We start from the raw sequence: 15,000 nt of genomic DNA, 5'->3' as shown, positions 1-15,000 counted from the left end.
TGATGTGCGTTAAAGTTGGCTTACGGAGAACAATAACTTGCTTGTTGTTTCACTTATAGGAGTTTAAATAGATATCTAGATCATGTTAATACTGTTTTGTAGCCTTTTTAGGAACAGTTGCACCTTTGTTTGTTTGTCTGTTATGCTATCTTAATTTATTTTTGTAATTATTGTTGTCTTCTTGATTGGTTTCATGAATACTGCTCGGCTTTTCGGTGTCCGAGGTTGTATAATTGCTGGCTAATTCCCTTGGGACCTGTATAAAATGATTAAGATGAATTTGTTTTTCTTCGCCACTTGACAGTGACCTAATTACTACTTTGTTTACTGTCTTTTTAATTACTCTGTATGGGCCTTCAAATTTTGAGGATTATTTATTGTCTCTAGTATGAATGATACCATAGACAATGTCTCCTAAGCTGACAGGTGATTCTTTTGCCTTTTTATTGAATGCCTCCGTCATTTCTTCCTCGGACATCGATAATTATTTTTTCACTCTCTTGTGTATATCCTATTCACGTAAACGGAGTTTAAGGTAATCATCGTAGTTGTATATGGGCAGATTTTCGCCTTCGAGAATTTCATACGGTAATTTTTTATCTGTTCCGTAGATAATGAAATGTGGTGTATCTCCTATAGACTTATTTATAGATCCATTATTTGATGCTTCTACTCTGGGAATCCAATCATCCCAGCTTTGCATAATTTTCACTGAGAATGTGTTGTCGCACATCCAATACTTTTTTGTTTTGTCTTTCTACTAACCCATTAGATGCTGGGTGATAGGCTAAAACCTTTTTGATATTGATATTGTATTGTGAGATGGGCAGAGTATTTTGAAAGATTGTTAACTGTAGAGGAGGAAAGGGTGGCTGAGATTGTGGCGGATGGAAGGGTGCAAGGAATAAATGTGTTGGGAGAGTTGAATGATCTTTGATCACGAAGGAGGAAGTGGAGAAGGCAGTAAAGGAGATGAAAACAGGGAAAGCTGCAGGTATGGATGGGTGTGCTGTGGAATGCCTGAAGGGTGGTGGAGTGACTATTGTTGACTGGTTAGTAAGTTTGTTGAATGTGTGCTTTGTGAAAGGTATGGTGCCAATTGACTGGGCAAATGCTTGTGTGGTCCCGTTGTATAAAGGCAAGGGTGATAAGTACGAATGTACTAGCTTTAGGGGTATAAGTCTGTTGAGTGTTGTAGGTAAGGTTTATGGTAGAGTGTTAATTATGAGAGTTAGAGAGGGTACACAGGGAGTGATTGGTGATGAGCAGTGTGGCTTTAGGAGAGGGAGGGGATGCATAGATCAGGTGTTTGCTGTGAGACAAGTGTGTGAAAAGTATTTAGTGAAAGGCAAGGATGTGTTTTGGGCATTCATGGATTTAGAGAAAGCGTATGATAGAATTGATAGGGAGGCTTTGTGGACTGTTTTAAGATTGTATGGACTTGATGGTAGGTTATTAAATGGGGTGAAAAGCTTTTATGTAAATAGTAGAGCGTGTGTAAGAGTGGGAAATGCTGTGAGTGATTGGTTTCCCGTGAGAGTGGGGTTGCGACAGGGATGTGTGATGTCGCATTGGTTGTTTAATATTTACATGGATGGTGTTGTAAGGAGGTGAATGCAAGAGTTTTAGGTGGAGGTCTGAGTCTGGTGAATGTTGATGGTGGAGAGTGGAATCTGAAGCAGCTGCTGTTTGCAGATGATACTGCACTGGTGGCTGATTCAGAGGAGAGATTGAGTCAGTTGGTAGAGGAGTTCGGAAGGGTGTGTGAAAGGAGGAAATTGAAAGTAAATGAGAATAAGAGTAAAATGATGAAGTGTACGAGGTTGGTAGATGGTAGGGGGATGAATATAGTTTTGAATGACGAGTTGCTTGAGGAGGTAGAGTGTTTTAAATATCTAGAGTCACATGTTGCTGTGGATGGAAGAATAGATGCAGAAGTGAAGTTTAGAATAAATGAAGTAGGAAAGGTGCTGGGAGGAATGAAAAAAGTGTTTAGATGTCGTACGCTTAGAATGGATGTAAAGAGAAGGCTGTATGAGGGTGTTGTGGTACCGACTGCATTATATGGGGCTGAAACATGGAATATGGGTGTAGCAGAGAGGAAAAGTTTGAATGTAATGGTGATGAGGTGTCTCAGGAGTATGTGTGGAGTGACGCGTATGGATCGAGTGCGAAATGATAAAGTGCGAAGGAGAACTGGAGTTGTTCGGGAGATGGCTGGTAGAGTTGAGCAGAGGGTGTTGCGATGGTTTGGGCATATGGAGAGAATGGATAATGAGCGATTGGTGAAAAAGATAACTAGATCTGATGTGAGAGGTGTAAGGCTCAGAGGAAGACCACGAATAGGATGGATGGACAGTGTGAAGAGAGTGCTGGATGCGAGAAGGATGTCTATTGAGCAAGGAAGAGTGGCTGTGAGTGACAGATAATAAATGGAGAGAAATTGTGAATGAATAAGTGATGACCCAGCCCTGAGGGGATATTCTTCCGCATTTGGTCTGATCAGCTAGTCAGGTCAGGTGCGGGTAAGGGGATGGGTATGTTATGGTGTGGCAGGGGTAAACCAGCTCTGCTGTCGGGCCCTGCTGCGGATGTCACTGATTGCATTGCACAGTTGACCCTTGTGCGGTGTGGTGCGGTGAGGATCTGTCCGTTCTCCCCTTTGGGGCTAAGATGCGAATGAATGTGTTTGAATGGATGAGTAAATGGAGTGTGTCGTCCTGTCTCGGCTACCTCACTTTCTTGGGGGATGCAGCCTAGGTATATAGATAGATAGATAGATTGTTTACATATTTCTTGCAAGATTTCAGCAGTAAATTCACCTCCATTATCGCTTATTAGTACATTTGGGGTCGTGAAGCGACATATGATATTATCTGTTATTGCTTTTGCTACTGTTTCTGTTGTCTTATCCTTAATTGGGGCTAAAATTACATATCGTGAGATGTGATCTGTTGCTACGAATAGGTATTGGTTATTATTGTGTGATAATGGTAACTTGAGTAAGTCAACCGCAACAACGTCCCACAGTTGATGTGGTGCAGGGTATTACCTATAGGTGCAGGTGTTATCGTGTAGCCTTTGTGTTTCTCACATGACTCGCATCTGTCTATATGATTGCTTATATCTTTTCGTAATGATGGCCAGTAGTATAACAGCTGGGCTTGTTTAAATTTCATATCTTTTCCAGGATGTCTTGCATGTGGACTATCGTGTATTGTTCTTAAGACTTGAGGTATCGCATCATTGGGTACCACTAAGTGTTTATTATTTCTTCAGTGTTTCGATTGTCCTGGGTTGATCCTTTATAAGGCACCATTGATTATTGTGAATTGTTCGAGTGGTGTATATAGCTTTGGTAAATGTATGTCCTTGCCACTTTCTAACTTGTATATAACTTTAGACCACACTGGGTCAAGCCTCTGTGCCTTCGAGATTTCATCATGGTTTGGGATGTTTCCTTTGAGATTTAATGCTGCGACATGAATTGTCGTCGGGTTCCTAGATATGCATCAGCTACTAAATTCATTTTGCCTTGTATGCAGTGGATATGTTCATTGTAGTTTTCAACTGTACATTTCCATCTTGCTTTCTTCCCAAAGAGCAGTTTTTCTTGGAACATACCCACGAGTGGTTTATGGTCGGTGAATAAATGAATTTCGTAACCATATACCAAATCTCGAAACTTTTGTAATGCAAAGACCACTGCAAGTGCCTCTAAGTCTGTAGTGCAATAATTTTTCTCTGCACCTTTTATTTGTCTGCTGGCAAATGCAATTGGTTTATTTTTTTCCTCGTTTATCTTCTTGCATCAATACAGCCCCTAATCCTTTAATAGATGCAACCGTGCAAATTATAAATGGTTTTGTGAAATCAGGATAAGCCAAGCATGGTGCACCTGTAGGTTTATCTTTTAATTCATTAAATGCTAGTTTTTGTTCTTTTCCCCATTGGAAGAGAGGAAAAGCTATATGAGAGAATTGTTGGATAAAAGATCTATAATATCCTGCCAGACCTAAAAATTTTCTAACTTCTTCTCTATTTTTGGGTTCAGGGAAATCTCTTACTGCCTGTATTTTATCCTCAGATGTATGAATTCCTTCTGTGTTCAGTCTGTGGCCTAAGAATTTTATTTCCTTAAAGCAAAATTTGCATTTATACAACTTAAGTTTTAAACCAGCATCGCCAAGCTTTCGTAGGAGTTGGTCTAATTTCTGGAGATGTTCTTTTACATTTTTTGTTGCAATAATTATATCGTCAAGATATACGAATATTCCTTGTCCTAGGATTCCGAACAGTACATAATTCATTAGGAGTTGAAACGTGCCTGGTGCTGTCCTCAATCCCACTTGCATGCATTTGTATTGGTAATGGCTTGTATTTGTGGAGAAGGCAGTGTATTTACGTGACTCCTCATCTAAATATTATTTGATAATAGCCATTAAGCAAATCGATTGTGGAAAATACTTTATTTTCTGGTCCAGTATTTTGCAGGACGTCACTTAGCAATGGCATGGGAAACCGGCCTGGGATTGTGTGATTATTTAGTTTACAGTAATCTACTACCGCACGCATTTCTCCATTTGGTTTGGGCACGAAAAATAATGGGGCATTCCACGGAGAGACTGACGGCTTAAGAATCCACAGTTTGAGCATTTCATCAACATACTGAATTGCAAGTGTACGTTGAGATTGTGGAACTCTATAGGCAGGTACAAAAATAGGTTGTGTGTCTGGGTGCATGTTAATCTTGTGATTAATCAGGTTAGTACACCCTAATTGTTCTCCAGGTAATGCTACAGTTTGTCGATGTTTTTCCAATAAATTTAACAGATCGGTTTCTTCATTTAATTGTCCTGAGTGAATCAAATTTTCTTTTATGCTTTCTCTGCCCATAGATTTTATCTTACTTGCCATTCCAGCTGTAACTGTCTCCATTTCACAGGCGGGACATTTTTCTATATTAACTGTACAAGTCCCCTTTTTCATTTGTACTTCTCCATTCATGTAATTAATCAGGAACACCCGAGTTTGTCCATCGTTATCCACCTGACATAATGCGTTTCGTACTGACACTTCTTTCAATTTACATATTTCCTCTAAGACAAGAACGGTACTATTCTTCAACTTGCTCTTTATCGTACCTTTCATGTATGAGTTAGGCAGAATACCTATATCATTGGTGAGATGGACAGGAAAAACTGATGAGTCAGTACTGTTACCTCGGTCTCTAGTCCGGGAGGCAGTGAGGGGTGGTGTGAGTGGATCTATACCCTCGTCTGTTTGTGTATTTCTGTTTAGGGTTTTAATATTTCCAATTCTTTTTGGTTCTCTACTATTGATGGGTGAAAAATTTGTTGAAAATTCTTCTATGAATTCATTATTAAAATCTGTCCTCTTCATGTGTGGGAGTAAAATTATTTCGTCTGTTCTCATTGTTCTTAAACCTAGCATAATATTAGCTTTTATTGCTAAGTTTTCAACAATATAGAAAAATTCGGAAATTGGTCTTGTAGTCTCTGTGAAACTGATTTTTAACCTTATCATGTCCTTTACTGTAATTTGGTCTTGTAGTCTCTGTGAAACTGATTTTTAACCTTATCATGTCCTTTACTGTAATTTGCTTGCCATCTACCGCATATAAGTCTAAATCAGATTCTTCCAGAAACGTTACTTTCTTCTTATTTCTAAAAATCCTGTCTAGTTCTTCTTTTGTTATTAAATTCACTGGAGAACCTGTATCTAAGAATAAATAAATGTTTTGATCTTCACATACAGCTGGTATCAAGATACACTCTGTCAATCTATGTATCTATTGCCAGACTCCTTAATCCCTTATACGGGGTGGCCACGAACAAATCGCCTCCACGTCACCCTGTCCCCCGCCATTTCACTGCCCTGCTCCCAATTCACACACCCCTCTCAAATACCTCTCCACTCCATCCCTCCATCCCATCCTTGGCCTTCCCCTCCCTCTCTCCCACTCCACTTCACTCACATACACTCTCCTCGTCAGTCTCTCACTCTCCATCCTCTCCACATGGCCAAACCACTTCAGTGTGTTTCTCCTAATGCTTCCTATCACATCCACATCCATATCCACACCACAACGCTCCTTCACATCCTCATTTGCCAGTCTGTCTTTCCATGTGACTCCATAGGCTCCTCTCAAATAACTCATTTCCATTGCTCTCACTCTTGACTTGTGTCCCTCCAACAAGGTCCAAGCTTCACTTCCATATGTCAGAGATGGTATCACAATACTGTCATGTAATAACTTTTTCACTTCCATGCTCACTTCCCTGTTTCTTATCACTGCCTTCAAGGAACCAGCAACCTTTCATCCTTGTTGTACCCTTTCAAGCACTTCACCCTCCAAACTTACATCCTTACTCATCACACTACCCAAGTACTTAAACTTACATTTTCCATTTCCTCATCGTCGAACCTCACTGTACATTCACTGATTTCACCTCTCTCGAAGACCATAACTTTACTCTTCCCTATATTCACCTTTATATTCCGTTTCTTACACACTCAAGATACACTCACCTCTAAAAATGCCTCCTATGTGAATTTTAGACTTGGCTTTCTCTATGATTGGTCATTTTTGTCGTGGCTTGCCCTTCCCCCGACTTAAAATTGGAAATAAGTGTTTCTACTGTCTTACAATTGGAGGTCCGGTGACCCTGGGACATGTGATGTCTACAGTATGGGTCACACCCTTGCTCCTTTTGTTTATCTTCTTTTGTTTTGATAAAGCATTTATTCTTTGTGTGTCCCAGGTTCGCGCAATAGTAACATAGAGTGAACCTGTCTCCCAAATGTGATCGTCGAGATGACTTCTCATATTTAGTCGTATCTGTGGTGAGGGTCCTGCTTGGACTGCGCGCACACTTACTTGACTGCCTGTGGCCTGGCGTATGAGATTGCTGCCTCGAATTTTGTGGCTGTTTATTCCGTCTGTTTTCGGGTCGCGCCAGATTTTGTTCTTTGTTTGGGGTAGCTGTAGCTGTTTTCACGGCTGATACGGTGTCTATCATTCTCATTCTAATATAATTTGACTGTGTTTCGGTCATCTCTGCTTTGCTACAAATAATCTCTACCTTTATTCATAAAATCTAGCAGGCACATTCCTGGGGTGTAAGGAACTGTTTTAGCGATTTTAAGGACCCTATCATGTAATTTACACAGGGCAGCTACATAACCAATGATGTAACGATATGCATTGGTGACACCTTTCCATCATCTGTCATCCAGTTTGAGTTATCTAAAGTAGCTAATAATGTTCTCTTAACTGTGGACACATCTGCTGTTATTTCACCTAGGACAGGATTAGTTGTGTGTTCTCTCATATGATCCACAAAGTTATGTAATTCTGGAATTATACCTGGCAAAAAGTTTTTACCCCCAGAGAATTTCTGCAGGAATTCTGCCTTAAACTCCTCATATGTCTTTGCACGTAGGAGTTTGTCTGACCTAAGTAAGTCGCCTGCCGAATATCTCTCTTGGTTAATCCGTGAGGAATATAAATCTATTTTCTCATTCTCGTTGTTACATGTCTCTTAACAAATAGAACTTGTTTTTCCTCTCTTGTAACTCGTTCTTCTTATTGTATACTCACTTGTGGTTACTTGATCGTAGAACTGTTGGCTCGTACGCATTTGTTCGTACGTCTGCGTCATCAAAATGATATATTGGTCTTGTAACTGATTATATGGTAGTCGTAGTCGAGCTGTAGGTAATAGTGAGTAGATATGTGAGGGAACAACTCCAGTTCACTTGCAGTCGATGACAAGAGAAGTTAAAGATTGATACTGGATCTTGATTGTAGTTATAGTGTCTTCAAAGGGAAAGCTCAAATTGAACACAGTGTTGGTGGTAGGTGGTGGCGACCATCATCCACTCACTTGATGTAGTGCCGCCTACTTCTTCCTTAGCCTTTATTATTCTTTTTCTGTGCCTGCCCTCCTCGTCCTATATCTCCCATCTCTCCTGTCACTTCTTATTGCTCTTCTTTCCTTCACAGGTGGATTTACATTGAGTGACAAGCCAAATGGTTTCCTGTAAGCCAAGAAACCATTTACGAAGCTGGGTGGTAACCATATAACCAGCCCATACGTGTTCCCTACGTGTCAGCAAGTGGGTTCGTGGAGGGTTAGTGCCCCTCCCCGTAAAACCAATAACTCAAAGTCAAATGGCCATCCCTTACGGGATTATGGCGTTGGCAATAGATAGATAGATAGATAGTATCTTACACAAGAGCTTTTATATGCTAGCTAACTTCTCGCCATACCCCTCTTCTTGCTGTATCACTCGACAACCTCTCGCCTCTGTTTCCTTCTACCTTTCTAATTCCTCCCTTCTTGTATAGGAGACCTTGTGTTAAGTGTACTGTACATGTGGGGATTGTTCTAGAAGCTTGTGTGTGTGTGTGTGTGGTCACAAGGCCCAGCTTGTGGGCTCGTTGTGCTATGTGAGACATTGCAGAGAGGTGCCAAGTCATTTCCTTTCCCACAGCTAGCTTGACTTTCATTACATTCACACTTTAAACTACCTATCCAGTATGCATTGTATTATGATAATGTAGATTCTTATCAGTGTAGTGATATCAGTGCCCGACTTTTATCTAGGATTCTCGGGTTTGATTCTTTGTCAGGAGTGTAAATATATATATATATATATATATATATATATATATATATATATATATATATATATATATATATATATATATATATATATATATTGTTACGGAACAGAGAGAGATAATACTAAAATCACTACTGTCCCGTAAAGTTCCAGGTTCAAAAAAAAAGAGTTAGGTAAAATTACAAGTTAAAGTTTAACGCTCAAACTAACAATTAAACATTCAGGACTCATAAGGATAATGTAATGGCAAAAACAGGTTAAATATATGGTTAACTGCAATAGCCTCTATTAACACGAAATAAGCAAGAGTAAATTTATCTAAGTCAGCCCTGATAAAAATGCTCAGTTAATGCAAGATATATTATTACAGATACAAAATATTATTGCTACTGGCTGACAGTAAAAACTTTACATTAATCACAAAAAACCTCACCAGGCCTACGAATTAACACCCTATGCTACACAGCACAAGAAAAAATGCAACAACACTTATACTCAAATTACACAGCAGCTACATGGTTGGAGACTTCCTGAGCACTCACAAAAATAATAACAACTGTACAGGGGAGGACAGAGATGTGAACAAAATGAGGAGTAGATCTAAGTGGCAATTAATGTAGAGACTGAGTTCATTATATAGGGTCCGGCAGAGCTTGATACAACTTGTAAGAAGGACGCGTAAATGAAGCCATAGGGGACAAAGAGTTGACACTCCTGCTCTGAACAACAGAAAGAACGACTTACTCTACTATAAGGGAGGAGAAGGGGGGAGTGAGGTAGAACACGGAAACTTGGTCACTATGGAAGCCACGAGGCGAATCGTGATCAAACATGCAGCATACTGTAGGTTAGAATTATACAAAGGATATGAAATCATAGGCTATGTAACACCTCCCCACAAAGAAAAAGAAATTTACAAAGGAAATTTCTTATTACTCTAAAACAATCCGTCTAAAGTCTAGATAAGCAATCTGCAATAACATTTTCTTTCCCCTTGACATGTTGTATGTCTAATGAATACTCCTGAAGAAGTAGACTCCATCTTGTCAATCTCTGATTTTTATCTTTAAACTTACTAAGGAATTTCAGTGGGTTATGATCGGTATAAATGACTATGGGGTCAAAACCAGAACACAAATAAAATGAAAAATGCTGTAAACCCAAAATCAAGGCCAAAAGCTCTTTCTCAATAGTTGAGTAGTTCTTTTGAGGTGGAGTGAACTTCTTACTGTAATAAGATACAGGGTGTTCAATACCCTGATCATCCTCTTGCAGCAAAACAGCCCCAGCTCCTGTATCACTTGCGTCAACAGCCATCTTAAAAGGCTTAGCAAAATTCGGAGTAGTGAGCACTGGCTGACTTAATAGGATAGCTTTAAGTTTGCTGAAAGAGGATTCACAGTTATCGGTCCAGACAAATTTAACTCCCTATTTCAGTAGGTCTGTAAGTGGTGATACAAGAATTGAAAAGTTAAGAACAAATATCTTGTAATAATCTACCATTCCCAAAAATCTTTGTAGCTCTTTCCTACTTTTAGGTCTGGGAAGATCACTTATAACCTGAACCTTAGCTGCTGGTGGTGCAACGTGTCCATCACCAATTACGTACCCAAGGTACTGAACTTTAGCTTGACCAAACTCACACTTTGATAAATTAGCTACAAGATTAGCCTGAACCAAACGCTCAAGAAATATACTGACATGGCATAGGTGATCTTTCCAGTTGTCACTGAAGATTAATACATCATCAATATAAACAACACACCCTGCCAAACCCTCTGTTACAACATTCATGAGCTTCTGAAATGTGGCTGGTGCATTCTTCATACCATATGGCATTACAGAACATGCGAAAGTCTTTCCTAGTGTTACAAAACATGAGATCTCCCTAGCACGTTCAGTCATAGGTACTTGCCAGTATCCCTTTAACAAATCAAACTTACTTATGTACCTAGCCTTTCTGATCTTGTCTATGCAATCTTCCACGCGAGGGAGAGGGTAAGTGTCTGTTTTGGACATCTGATCAACACGTCTGTAGTCGACGCAAAACCGCTGTGACCCATTCTGGCTTAGGGACTAGAGTGACAGGAGAACTCCAATCGCTCTGACAGGGCTCAATCATCTTGTGGTCCAACAGGTAGCTAAGCTCCTTCTGGATGAGAGGAACTTTCACTGGGTTCACACAGTAAGGAGGCAGTTTAATTGGCTTTGCGTCTCCAACATCGACATCATGCATCAACACATTGGTTCCTCCTGGAGTGGCATGGAACACTTGCAGGCACTCCTGTAGCAATGCCGAAAACTCCTGCCTTTCCTCGGGAGCTAGATGAGAAAGCTTAGTCTGGAGATCATTCATGATATCAGGATTCTTCCCCAAACTATCACTCAGGCTCACGCTGCATGGGAGAACTTCACTTGCAGACTCGGGTGGAACAGCTACAGTGCAGACTGGGTTATTTTCGTCCCGCCTGTGATATAACTATAGCATGTTGATGTGACAAAGTTGCTTGTTCTTTCTACGATCTGGTGTGGCGATGACATAGTTGACATCACTGAGTTTCTTCTCCACGAAATAAGGACCACTAAACATGGCTTGAAGGGTTGCCCATGCACTGGTAGCAGAATCAAAACCTGATCTCCTGGCTGAAAGTGGCGTAACCTGGACTTCCCATCATACCAAGTCTTCATCGTCTCCTGAGCAGCTCCTAAATTCTCTCTCGCCAGCTGTAAAGCAGTGGACAGCCGTTCTTTGAACTTCATCACATACTCCAGCAGGTTGACGTCATCTTCCTCCAACGGCCAGCATTCCTTAAGTAGCTTAAGGGGTCCTCCTACTTCATGGCCAAACAGTAGTTCAAAGGGTGAGAAGCCCAGTGATTCATTTGGAGATTCTCTTGCGGCAAATACAACGAATGGAAGACCTTTATCCCAGTCTTTCTGATGTTCCAAATAGTATTTCTTGAGCATCGATATGAGTGTTTGATGATATCTCTCCAACGCTCCTTGGGTCTGGGGATGATAAGCTGAAGACGTGATCTGGGTGATGCCCAACTCTTTCAGAGACTGCTTGAAAACATTTGACATGAAATTACTTCCCCGGTCTGACTGTACCTCCTTGGGCAGACCAAACTTTGTGAAGAACCCTAGCATTTCCTTAACCACGTTCTTTGCTGAGATATTTCTAAGTGGAATGGCTTCAGGATAACGAGTAGCCATATCAATCAGGGTCAACACATAGGAAAATCCTGAAGAAGTCTTAGGAAGAGGGTCCACAATATCCACCAACACACGGGTGAAAGGCGCCTCAAAAGGAGGAATGGGAACTAGAGGTGCAACCTTTTCGGTCTGATTACACTTCCCCACAACTTGACAGGTGTGACAAGACCTACAATACCAGGAAACATCTCTGAAGATACCTGGCCAGTAGAAGTGTTTCAAAATGCGTGCCACAGTCTTCCTCACTCCAAGGTGTCCTGCCAAACTGGAATCATGAGCCACTCTAATGATATCCTGCCTACAAACACGAGGGCTGACAACTTGATGTACAACCTCCCATTCACAGTCGGCTGATGCTGTTGGGGGTCTCCACATCCTCATAAGTACTCCTGACTTTATATAATAACAAGTAGAAGCACCAGCTGACTCTTCCTCACTGCAAGCAGAGTTAGCTAGACCTTTCAACTCAGGGTCAGCAACCTGCAACTCAACCAACTCTTGACGAGACAAATTATCAACACTACGGGGTACTGCCTCATCTAGTGAGTGGTCCAAATTAGCAAGAAAAGTGTCATCTAAGATAACATCATCATCATCATTATCTTCTAAATCACCAGTAACTTTAGACTTAGCCCTAGTGACAGCACATGCAGAGAACACATCAGGGACATTACAATCCTGGGTCGCAGTCACTGGTTCACTAGACAACTGAGGAGCTGGACACACTTGACTTCCACCAATATCATTTCCAAGTAAGAAAGTTACACCTGACATTGCGAGTGTCTCAAGCAACCCAACCATAACGGAACCATTAACAAAACCAGACTCTAAATTCACTCTGCACAGAGGGACAGAGAAGTAATTATTCCCTACACCTTGTAAGATTACAGTTTCATCAGAGGAATTAACATTAGTGCCTAGAACACTGGTCAGCATAAGGAATTGGCAAGCACCTGTATCACGATATATTCTAACTGATTTCCTGTCATTACTGTCCAGAGGACTGACAAAACCATCAGACAGGAAATTAGCACATGAACTCTTGAGAGTGTCACCCACGTCACTGCTCAAAAGAGGAGCTTCATCATGAGAATTTAATTTACCCCTCAAAGCAGGTTCAGTTAATTCGGTTAAAGAATTCTGGGAACTCTCAAGGGTGGACACTAGACCAATTGACTGAATATTTAAAGACTCCTTTTTGTTCACATCACGCTGTCTCCTGAAACATTTCTCCGTAGTATGACCAAGCTTACTACAATATGTACATTTACTTTTCTGAAATCTAGAGGTGAAGCTGGTATTTACTTCCTGAGAAACATCATCTTTATTCTCTTTCCTGTCTCTGAGTAGAGGCAACGTACTTACTCTCAGCTTTCCCCTTTTCTTTAGAATATCTCTTGTGAGTGAGAACATATTCATCAGCTAAAACTGCAGCATCAGACAAATTATCTATTCTTTTCTCATCAAGATATAGGCTTACATCTTTATTAATACACCTTTTGAAGTCCTGCAGCAAAATCATCTGCTTAAATTTATCAAAATCAGAATTTACATTCTTAGAATTTAACCACTGCTCTAACAGATCTTCTTTGATTTTGCATACTCAACATAGGATTGCTTATCCTGCTTATAAGTTGTCCTAAATTTTACTCTATAGGCTTCAGGAACAAGCTCATAGGCCTTAAGAATGAAGCTCTTAACTACATCATAATTATCAGATTGATCCTGAGGCAATGATGCATAAGTTACTTGAGCTTTACCGGTGAGAACAGTTTGAAGGAGTACTGGCCAATACTTTTTGGGCCAATTAAAACCTGTAGCTACCCTCTCAAACAACTGAAAATACTTTGTTAAATCAGATTCATTAAAAGGAGGGACAAGTTTAACATTTTTAGCCACATCAAAATCATCAGAGCTAGATGATCCAGTTCCACCTTGTTTCATGCGATACTCATGGTCTGCCTGAATCCTAGCAAGTTTAACTTGTGCCTGAAAATCAGCCTCCTTAGCACGAGCCTGAAACTCAGCCTCCTTAGCATTTGCCTGGAACTCAGCCTCCTTAGCACTAGCCTCCTGCAGGGCTAGCTGTAACTTAGCTATTTCAATCTGCGTTTGCTCATCTGGAGGAGTTACATTAAACAAGCTTTCATTAATCATGTCAACAATTTGATCTTTAGAATGATGAAAGCGAACAGCAATTCCCAATTGTTGAGCAACAAGCTTAAGTTCATTCTTTGTTCTGTTTTCTACATCACACACTGTTTGCACATTTGACAAAAAATCTTTGGCTTCATCAAGTGTAGTAATAGCAGACATCATGAATAAATCACAGTCACAAAATATCAAGCAATATCCTTATGATAATATCCTGAATATCCTGATAAAAGGTCGCCAAATTTATGTTACGGAACAGAGAGAGATAATACTAAATTCACTACTATCCCGTAAAGTTCCAGGTTCAAAACAAAAGAGTTAGGTAAAATTCCAAGTTAAAGTTTAATGCTCAAACAAACAACTAAACATTCAGGACTCATAAGGATAATGTAATGGCAAAAACAGGTTAAATATATGGTTAACTGCAATAGCCTCTATTAACACGAAATTAGCAAGAGTAAAGTCAGTCCTGATAAAATGAGAAAACCGGATAATGCTCAGTTAATGTAAGATATATTATTTCAGATACAAAATATTGTTACTACTGGCTGACAGTAAAAACTTTACATTAATCACAGAAAACCTCACTAGGCCTACGAATTAACACCCTATGCTACACAGCACAAGAAAAAATGCAACAACACTTATACTCAAATTACACAGCAGCTACATGGTTGGAGACTTCCTGAGCACTCACAAAAATAATAACAACTGTACAGGGGAGGACAGAGATGTGAACAAAATGAGGAGTAGATCTAAGTGGCAATTAATGTAGAGACTGAGCTCATTATATAGAGGCCGGCAGAGCTTGATACAACTTGTAAGAAGGACGCGCAAATGAAGCCATAGGGGACAAAGAGTTGACACTCCTGCTCTGAACAACAGAAAGAACGACTTACTCTACTATAAGGGAGGAGAAGGGGGGAGTGAGGTAGAACACGGAAACTTGGTCACTATGGAAGCCACGAGGCGAATCAT

The sequence above is a fragment of the Coenobita brevimanus genome, chromosome 88 (genome assembly GCF_032717465.1).
Source record: "Coenobita brevimanus isolate Jiangsu-jjx chromosome 88, ASM3271746v2, whole genome shotgun sequence".
In the NCBI taxonomy this organism is placed as follows: domain Eukaryota; kingdom Metazoa; phylum Arthropoda; class Malacostraca; order Decapoda; family Coenobitidae; genus Coenobita; species Coenobita brevimanus.
The sequence above is the reverse complement of the archived record's forward strand: the minus strand, read 5'-3'. Positions refer to the sequence as shown.